Source organism: Falco cherrug, chromosome 7 (assembly GCF_023634085.1).
Source record: "Falco cherrug isolate bFalChe1 chromosome 7, bFalChe1.pri, whole genome shotgun sequence".
Lineage (NCBI taxonomy): Eukaryota > Metazoa > Chordata > Aves > Falconiformes > Falconidae > Falco > Falco cherrug.
Genome location: NC_073703.1, coordinates 23,270,598 through 23,280,025, shown reverse-complemented (window position 1 = coordinate 23,280,025; position 9,428 = coordinate 23,270,598). Strand labels below are relative to the sequence as shown.

The 9,428-nt window shown below is 46.0% G+C and overlaps 1 long non-coding RNA gene across 1 annotated transcript; it reads right to left on the bottom strand.

Annotated features, from left to right (window-relative positions):
- Positions 1-304: 304 nt before the first annotated feature.
- LOC114014439 (uncharacterized) lies at positions 305-7,916 on the bottom strand. The gene is made up of 3 exons (XR_003557912.2): positions 7,692-7,916; positions 6,974-7,083; positions 305-905 (listed from the first exon to the last, which is right to left on the bottom strand). It is a non-coding gene; the product is annotated as an uncharacterized LOC114014439 (long non-coding RNA).
- Between the last annotated feature and the right edge of the window lie 1,512 nt (positions 7,917-9,428).

Below are 9,428 nucleotides of genomic sequence, written 5' to 3'. Positions count from 1 at the left end.
AGTTCTGGTTATATTTACATATATTACTGAACAGTGCATATTTCAGAATGGTCAAAAGCTGAATAGTGTCTGCAAGCAAGGTTAATGATATGTTTTTGTTCCATATGAAAGTTTTGGGAATTAAATTTATTGCCAGAAAGGTGCTACTAGAAAGCAAAGCCATGTTAATCACAGTCTTGCAGTGCTGCAGATGAGGGTTAGAATCCACTGTACAAACATCATAAATGAAACTCCTTGAGCATACTTTAAAATGCACAGTCAGGGAATATGCCTGGTGTTCTCCTTTATGGCTCCATAGATTCTTAAAAACAGAAGAAAAGCACAGCTATGAAAGCAATGAGGAAGTATGCAGCCATATGTGAGGTACGCCGTTTAATGAAATAACAGAACAAGCCAGACAAAAAAGGAAATCATGACAACATTTTCCCAAAGCCAGCTGGGTGAGGGAAGAGGCAGCTGTGTGGAGCACTATTCAGGGTATGATAACGCACTTTCCCTGGACACCCTAGGACTTGCACCCCTTCCTTGGCATCCATGCAGAGTCATAAGCATTATAGGGCTCAGCAAGCTTATTGTCCCCTGCCATCACAGAGGCTTAAAAGGGATGTAGATGTAGCTCAGTCCTGCTAAATACATTTCTGGCTGGAGGGGGAGGCAGGGAAATGGGCAGATCCCCAGATCGAGTACTCACAGTGCTGAGATACAATATTAGTCACAGCTAAATATGCAGCTCCTTCATCCCCCTTCTTTTTTCTTCTTTTATAGGTAGCAAAATAGTTAGCTTTGTCTGTATTACAGTATCAGCTCAGGGCATCTGATGTGGCAGGCACTGAGATGAGCTGGGCAGGTCAGAGTTATTGTTTCAGATTCTGCAAGCACAGCCAGACACCACTGCGTCACTTAGCCTGGAAAACACAAATCAAATGCATCTCAGCAACCACACCAGCCAGGGCTTCTCATTTACTCTTACTACTTTTTGTAGGTAAGTTTAGGTTTTGGGGAACAAAGCGGTGCCTGTGGCAGTACTCTCCTGTTCAAACCCTCAACAGAATGCCTGAAGTGCTGCACAAGCCCTAATCCTGTCAGTGTCACAGCAAACCAGGCATAGGATGCAGCCTCATTTTGTAGGTGGGGAAAGTCAGACACATCTTGAAGGCAGTGCCATTGCAGAGCCAGGTGTACAGCCAGCCTTAGGACCCAACCGCAGCCCAGCACTGCAGTAACTCAGCTAACCACACGTCTGAGCCAGACTTGGAAGAGACAAAATCAAAGTTACACAGCAAGCTGTTGTCAGTGCTGGCGTTTGTCCTGCTTATGCTGTTTGTCAAGAGAGCCCAGCTGTCCGCAAAGAGGAAAGGCACCTTGAGTCTGGGGCCAGTTCTGCAGCGGCCCCATCCACAGCCTTGTATAGGCTGAAACAGTCACAGCTTCGCTGTGCCTAGCCACGTCCCGTCCTACCCCAACGCCCTCCTCGCACAAGGGGAGCAGGCAGAGTGCTGTTGGAGCCCATGCTTTGGGTGGTGTCCACCCCTCTGTGCCAAGAATGCTCACAGGGGACATGGAGCAGAGGAGTGGAAGGAGGTTCAGGGCCCACGGTCCCTGGAGAAGCAGCATGAGAGACGGCACATCCATTTGAGATGATGCTTAAATTTTTATGGGAATCAATTAATCCCAGATCTTAAGTTGCTCCCTACTGCACATAATAAACAGTTTTTTCTCACTATCTCAACAACAGGACGGGCTATGCCTTACCAAGATCACACAGTACTCACGGGAATTAAAATACTGGTGAGCTAGATCAGTGATTTTCAATCATTCTCTGATTTGGAGGTCACAGGAGTCCATACACCACAATTCAAGATCTACCAAGCTCTGGTATGGGATTTTTTACATACTCTGCGTCTGGTAACTTTTAAATACCAAAACCACAACATCGAGTTTGGTAGATACAGCACTGAAAAAAACCCCATGGTGAAGTACATCTGTAAAACTAACCCATGTATCTTTATGAGTGAAAGAAGGATAGAAAAGACTTTTTTCCGTTATAGAGATGACTTGAAGTATGAAGAGTTGCCTGAGAAAAAGCCACAGGAAACAGCAGTCTCAGAGAATCAAATGCAAGACCAAACATCAGAAAAGAATGATCCCAACAATTACCATTCTGTAAACCTGTCACTTTTCCTACTAGAAACAAATTCTAAGCACAAAAAGCCAATAAAACAGATGAAGGGTAACAGACTCACAAGCAGTTATATTTGCCCTGGAGTTTATAAGGAAGGGAACCTCTTACAGATTTACAAGGTCAGTGAGTAAAAGGGAAGTAGCAGAATCAACATACTCCACTTTAAACAAACATATGAAAGAGTGAATCACAAAAGTCTGAATATAACATTAATTCATGTCTCTTGCGACTTAACAGAACCCACATAGCTTGAGAACTGGCTTAAGAACTGTGAACCAGGAATAAAACCAGGAAATTACTGAGCAGGGAAAGGTACTTAGTGTGTTTAAAAAGGATCGTGGTAGTACTGCGTTAGAGTTGAGATCAAGGTTTTCATAGTGATCTAGAAGGAACTATCATTGATGAAATTATCAGATGACACAGAAAGGCATTTTGAATAATAATGAGAACAAGGAAATAATTTCAAGAAGTGCAGAGAAATGGTAAACCCCCCCGAACTCTTTGATCTATAAGCCACAAACCTAGTGAATCTGGTTTCCTATGGATTACTTTTTTATCCCACCATCAGACTGCATCTTACTTGATCTCATATTATAAATCGCCTTGCCCTTTCCCAATTCCATCCCATGTTTTTACACTTCTTACTTTCCACAGGATTCTCCATATTCCCACCACCTACATTCACCACTTGTTTTGGCTAGGGGAGACAGAGCAGATGCTGTGGCTGGTTTCAGAATCTGTTCTGCCTGGTATTGTATTCTTTACTTCAATCTGTTTATTTAAGAAAATGTTTTTATAGATAAGAGTCCATCTTTTTGTCCAGTATATTCTATATGTGCTCAGATGAGCTCTGATTTGTGGACAGGGTAAGACTAGGGTCTTACCAATATTTTCAAAAGGGGAACACTTACTTTCCTCCAGTTAGCCACTGATTTTTAAAAAAATTTGTGGAACATAATACTTTACTCCACATTTCTATGAATTTTAAACAAGCTAACAAGTTCAAGATGCAGTTAAGAGCAAGGTCAGCACGAAGTTCAGTGGTGTTTGGCAGTGTCATTCCATAAAGGAAAGCTCCTTGATAAATAGAACACTGCAACTATGATCTTGGCAGAGAATTATCAAAAATCAGAGCAAAGTGGGAGACTCAGAGAACAGATTTCTGAAGCGAGACTTAAAAGGACTAAACACCAGAGTGAGTGTCTCAGATGCAGCTGATGGCTATTAGGATCCTCTTTTACACCCCTTAAATCTAGACCTGGCTTGCACGCACTTTAGCTCCAGGCACAACACAGAGCAACCTCAGAACAACACAGCATCTGTGTGACACCTACAAGAACAGAGAATGTCAATACGCTCACCAGGGTGATCTTTTTCTCTAGACAAGAGTCTTAACTTCTCCCCTACCTGGCTAAGGAAGATTCTTCTGGCTTGAAGAACCTATCTCATATAAACTAACTAAAGGATAGTTAAACAGGTATATACTAGCTTCCCACAGGGGCAGGAGGAGAGGAACAGGGCTGGAGAGAAGGAGTTAAAGGATCTTTTATCATCCCCTCCCTGCATTAGCACATGGTTGCATCGTATACCCAACAGTACAGGTAGCTGCACAGCCCTGCGTTTGTGTCCTGGCTCCCTAAGTCTGCAGGCTGCCAGCACTAAGCAAAGGGAGTTATTTAGCATCGATATACAGAGGGAGCGGGGGATTTAAGCAAGAAAAATTAAAATCTGGGGAAGAAAACACAACTTGACGGTTGGCCCAAAGCCTCCTGCCACTACGACAACGTTAAGAGCCTCTGGGAATCTCCGAGGGAGCCTTGCCGTAGTGCCAAAGAGCTGCCAAGAGCGGCCACCAAGGTGGGACAAGGGTGGCCCAAGCTGTGCATGACAGGTAAGGCCCAGGGAAGGGGCTGATTTCATGGCGGCAAGGTAAGCTGGACAAGGTGAGCTCTACGGAAGAAATGTTGATCACAGACTGCTTAGAAACCTCCTCCGGCCCTGACGCTTCAAAAAGCCAAGCCTCGCCGCGCCGGTAACCCAGCTTCGGCCTCCCGCGCTCCCGGCAGCACCCGCAGCCCCGGCGGGGCGCAGCCAGGCTCGGTGCGGGCCCTGCGGCAGCTCCCGCACCTTCCGTGGGCGCACACCACCACCTAGCGCCAGCGCCCCGCGGCCGGGCGGGGGACCTGGAGCGCTGCGGGGGGGGGACGGGGACGGGGGGAGCGGTCCCGCTGCAAGGGGGGGACGGGGGGAGCGGTCCCGCTGCGGGGGGACACACGGAGCGGTCCCGCTGCAGGGGGGGGAACGGGAGGAGCGGTTCCGCTGCGGGGGACGGGGGTGCGGGGGGGGACACGGAGCGGTCCCGCTGCAGGAGGGGGAACGGAGGGAGCGGTTCCGCTGCTGGGGGGGGGAACGGGGGACGGGGGGGAGCGGTCCCGCTGCGGGGGGGGAACGGGGGACGGGGGGAGCGGTCCCGCTGCGGGGGGGGAGCGGTCCCGCTGCGGGGGAGCGAGCGCCCTGCAGCACGGGGCGCTGCGGGCACGGGCGGGAGGCAGCCGCCGGCCCGGCGGGGCGCTAACAGCCTGCGTGCTTGGGAGAAGGAAAAAGCCCCTGTAATGCTGACAACCCTAAAGATGAACCAAGAGACACCGATAAAAAAGGCAGCAGCCCTTTTCTGTGCTCTGAAATTGTTTCCAAGCAGGCAGGACAGTCAGTCCCACGTTATCCATTGCCTACAGTGGACTGCAGGGAACCCACTGACACGGTGCGAGTCCTTAGACTCAGGTGAGCAGTGTAAAAAAGGGATATAAGCCCTGTAAGTGTAACAAAGGGGGTTACTCTCCCCTTTCCCTGCCTCATTGTCAGCTTCTTAGACAGTAATATTAACCCAAACAACTGATCGGGGGAACCATCCCGCTGCGTGTCTGTTGGCCTTGTGAGCCAATACGGCTGACCACAAATTCATGGTAATTCTTCACGTCAATCATACTATTTAATAAAATGTTTTTACAGATGAGGTTCTGTCTTTTTGTCCAGGTACTCCAGAATCAGCAAAATCAACACCATACTCTCTGATTTATCTTTGCAGTTATTCAAAGGCTTACACATTTACTCTCCAGGCAAGGGGATGAGCCAGTAATATTTTCAACCCCCTTTTCCATTCACAGGATTTTAACTTTTTACAATAACAGCTTTTAGAAACACACAGCCATTTACCAGCTGGTGGACCTCAACAAACAGCAGGAAGATTTGTCCACAAGCATTCTCTGAATTGGAAGTGAACTCAGCCACATTTACTAGCCTTCTGCTTTCATTTCCACAGAAGCTTATGCCTTTGGGATTTTACTGTTTTTCTGCTGGCAGAAAGCATCATAAACACACCAAATTAGCTGTGGAGTTACTACCACCTTCATTTATTGAAGATCTGCAGAACAGATCTCCTTGGCATGAATACAGACCTAGGCACAAATGTGTAACTTTCTAGAACAGCTGTGGGTAGGTCCAGTTATCAACTGATGAAATTAGTCAGAGCATTAACTTTTAATGGACCTGGTGTTGCTGAATTCATGCCTCTCACTGTCTCATTACCAAAAGTGGCCAGCCAGAGCAACAGTAACAACTCTATACAGCTCATGGGACTGACAAACATGAATCATAAACTGGGAAGATCCAGACTAAACCACCTGTCTAATTCTGAGGAACAGCCACTGAGCTCCAGTGGAAGCCTACCCATCGAGTCCAGTAAGCTCTGAGTCCCTGTCTGAAGGGCAACATTTAGCCACTGAAGAGGTACCCTGAGTATTTTGTTTGTAGTATGATCAGGGGAACAAAAGACTATAGTTAATGTAAATGAGTAAAATATTACATGTTATCTTTCAAACATACTTGCAACAGGAATTGAATATTCAGCATTGACACCTATTCAAAGAACCGTAAATCACGGACCTGACTAAAAGATGTTTTAACCCGCCCAGATCTTTGAACTAATATACATGCAGTGTTTTCTTAATTTGCCTCCAGTTTTCATTTGTTTTCTTGGAGACATAAGGATATTTTCATACTTTTCTCAGCCACTTTGAGTGCCAAAACATACCTTAAAATGAAGACAGTAATTCTTAAGTACTTAATCCAGAAACTGTGTCTTTAATGAAAAATAAAAAATACCATATGAGCAGCTATATTAAAACAGTTATTTAATTTGGGAGCACAAATACTTGTGTTAGACTGAAATTATGATCAAACTTCTACATTTTCTGAAGTAATTTTAAAAAAAATTACTCTCTATCATAGAATCAATAGAATTAAAAGATGTCCGGTGTCCTAAGTACTGGAAGGAACTACAAAAAGCATTATTCAAACACTTTTCCAGGTTGCAGAAGCAGAGACAGTGATCTAATCAAGCACTCAATTTACAACATATCCTCTTTAAAAACTGCTGTTTGGACATCCTTCAGACCATTCCTGTACTGGTAATTTTGATGATTGTGAAACATGCATGCCACTTTGGCTTAACTAAAGCAACCAGAAGGTTTTACCAGGCCACATCACTCTCATCTAGGAAAAAAATTAAAGTGTAGACCTTGTTCTAGGCATACAAGCAGTGCCATAGAATTAATTGGAATTTAAGCACATACTTTATATTAAAAGCAAATGCTCAACTCTTTTGCTGGATCAAGAGCTGTAAGTGTTAGTGATGCCATGGTTTCTGTGACAACTAAGTGTGATATTACATGAAGGATTATGATTTAAAGGAACACTCTTACATCTGGCCTTTGCAACTGATGTGGTACGTACCTTGTGCACAAATCTGCTTGTCTTTGTGAAATCAGTGAGCCTACGACCAGGAGGGGAAGGCTCAGCAGACCAGGCTGAAAGTGAGCAAAGGACACTGCTCCACTCTATTCCTGCAGATCCCAAGAAGAAAAAATAAATACAGACTCAAGGCAAGCCAAAAGCCAGGTAGAGAGTGGCAGTGCAGGCGCTATGAGGCCACGCTCCCTCCCTTCAGAGCCCTCACAGCCCTGGAGCTGTGCCCTGCACCCACAACCTGTCTTATGGGCTTGGCTCCACACCCTGTTGAAGACCTGAGCGCCTGTGAAATCGCTAACAGAACTCCAGTATGTGCAGGTCTCGCACCTGCAGTCGCCTACCTCCATCCCAGCAGTGATCTCTGCTGGCTCACTGCTCCTCGCAGCCCTGGAAAATGCAGAAACTCCACTCCACCCTTGCTTTCTAAATAACTCATTCTCATTTGGCTCAGTTGCGAGCATGTTTGATCTCCTGGAGATGTACTCCAGCTAGCTCTGTGGTCCTCAGTGACCTCTGCAAACATAACCAGAAAGGTATTTTCCTCCCTTGGGAACAGGTACTAAAAGCAAATACATACAACTTAGCACTAAAAGCTACCCCAGACTAGCTAGTTTGGAGCAGGGTAGGAAATAACTGAGAAATAACTCTCTTACTGTCCTTGGTGGAGTAACAGCAGCCTGCTTTTTAACTACTAAACCCGCACCTGCAGACCTCGGGCAGCCGGCTGGCTACAGCGCCTTCTCAGCTGCTCATGTGCTGTTGCCTACGTTCATCTCAGCTCGTTGCAGCCATTTTGGGTAGGAATATTGTCTCCTCTGTCTCACTGTCTCATTTTCAGAGAGCAGCCTGGCTCTCAGGCTGCTGTGCGTTCAGGACACTCTGATTCACCTGCTGCTTTTACAGGCAAATGAGAGCCAGCGGTGCAGATTTGTTCAATGGCCCTTTTAAGTACACGGCTGGCTTTGTAGGAGCAGCTCCCTTTAGATTAGGGTAAACGCTTTACCAGGGAGATTAGTGCCACTGCACTTGTGAAGTCATGATATTCCTTACAAGTAAAATCAGTGACTATAAATAGCCAGCACATCTTCCATCCTATGAGATTATGAATTTCTTCCTTGCAAAACAGATGAGCTCACTGAAAGATAATTTTGTGATAGTCAGATAGCTTCAACATAAGATTGAGCCCATCATCATTAGTCCAATTGAAGCTCCTTTTTATCCCAGTAAAATAACTGATGCGCTGATAAACTGCCTCGGTTCATTGTTACTGCGATATCCACAGCTCTGAACACATCCGTGTAATCAATATGGCCCACTAAAAGGTTTCTAAATGAGTTAACTCCTCTGGGAACCAGCCAGGTTTCTGAGGGGCTATTAGCTTATAAAATCTCAGGCTTTTTGTTCTGTGTTTCTTTTATTTACAGAGGCATTAAGTCCGATCAGGAGCTGATCACACACACTTGAGCAGAGCATAATATGGATGTCACATGCTATTATCACAATAGAAGTTGAGTGAGGGAACCTGGCCTTGAGGCTACCCTTCCCATATTAAAAAATACTTAACCTAACCTGCATCATTCTGACAGAACTAGGTTAGGGAGTGACTGTGTGCAGTTACACTGGCAGAGCATGAGGCACCATGAGGGATGGGAGAAGGGTAGCCAAAGACAGTAAGCTCTTACTCCAGCAGCAGCCAGAACAACATCTCCCAGAACAGCCTCAGTAACATGATCAAAAGGGCCTGTTTGCCACTGTGCTTAGCTGCAGGCCATCATTTAACACAAACTGAATCTCTAGTGTCCCTGGTCTTTTTCAGTGGCATTGCCCCCACGCACTCTGCTGCAGGTCCAAACAACTGCGCGGCTCCCAGGGCAGCTGAGAACTGAATTTCTGTTTAAACGGTGCCGCTGTAGCTACAGTCATCAGGTTCCTGCACTGCTTTCTAGGGTAGATTAGAAACATTCCCAGGAGCCACACAAAACCTCTTGGAATGCCTGACTTTACTGCACATCCAGGAGAAACAAATCTCTCTGGCCAGCCTCTTCCCTGCCCCCCCTCTTCAGGGGGAAGATTGTGTGGAAGACAAACCTGCACACATTTCTCAGGGATTTTGGAGCTTTTGTTGGCAGCTCCGGTTAAAATCCCCAACTAAAACTGCAAAGCCTTTTAAGAGCTTTGTTAACCTTCAAGGAGGCAAATGCCTGAACTTCAAACCTTCTCACCCACCAATCTCCTTTTTGAATCCAACACTTCGGTTTCATGCATTGGCTGCATTCGGTAGATACAGGATGTCTAGCAGCTGCAGAGACCCATGCAAAAGCCATCACTCCCACCTGATGCTTGCAGCATTACATGAGAACTTCACCGCGCAAAATGCAGCTGACATCTCCTCTGAAAGTTAACTCCACCAGCCACATACCAAGCAATAATGCTGGGTGCT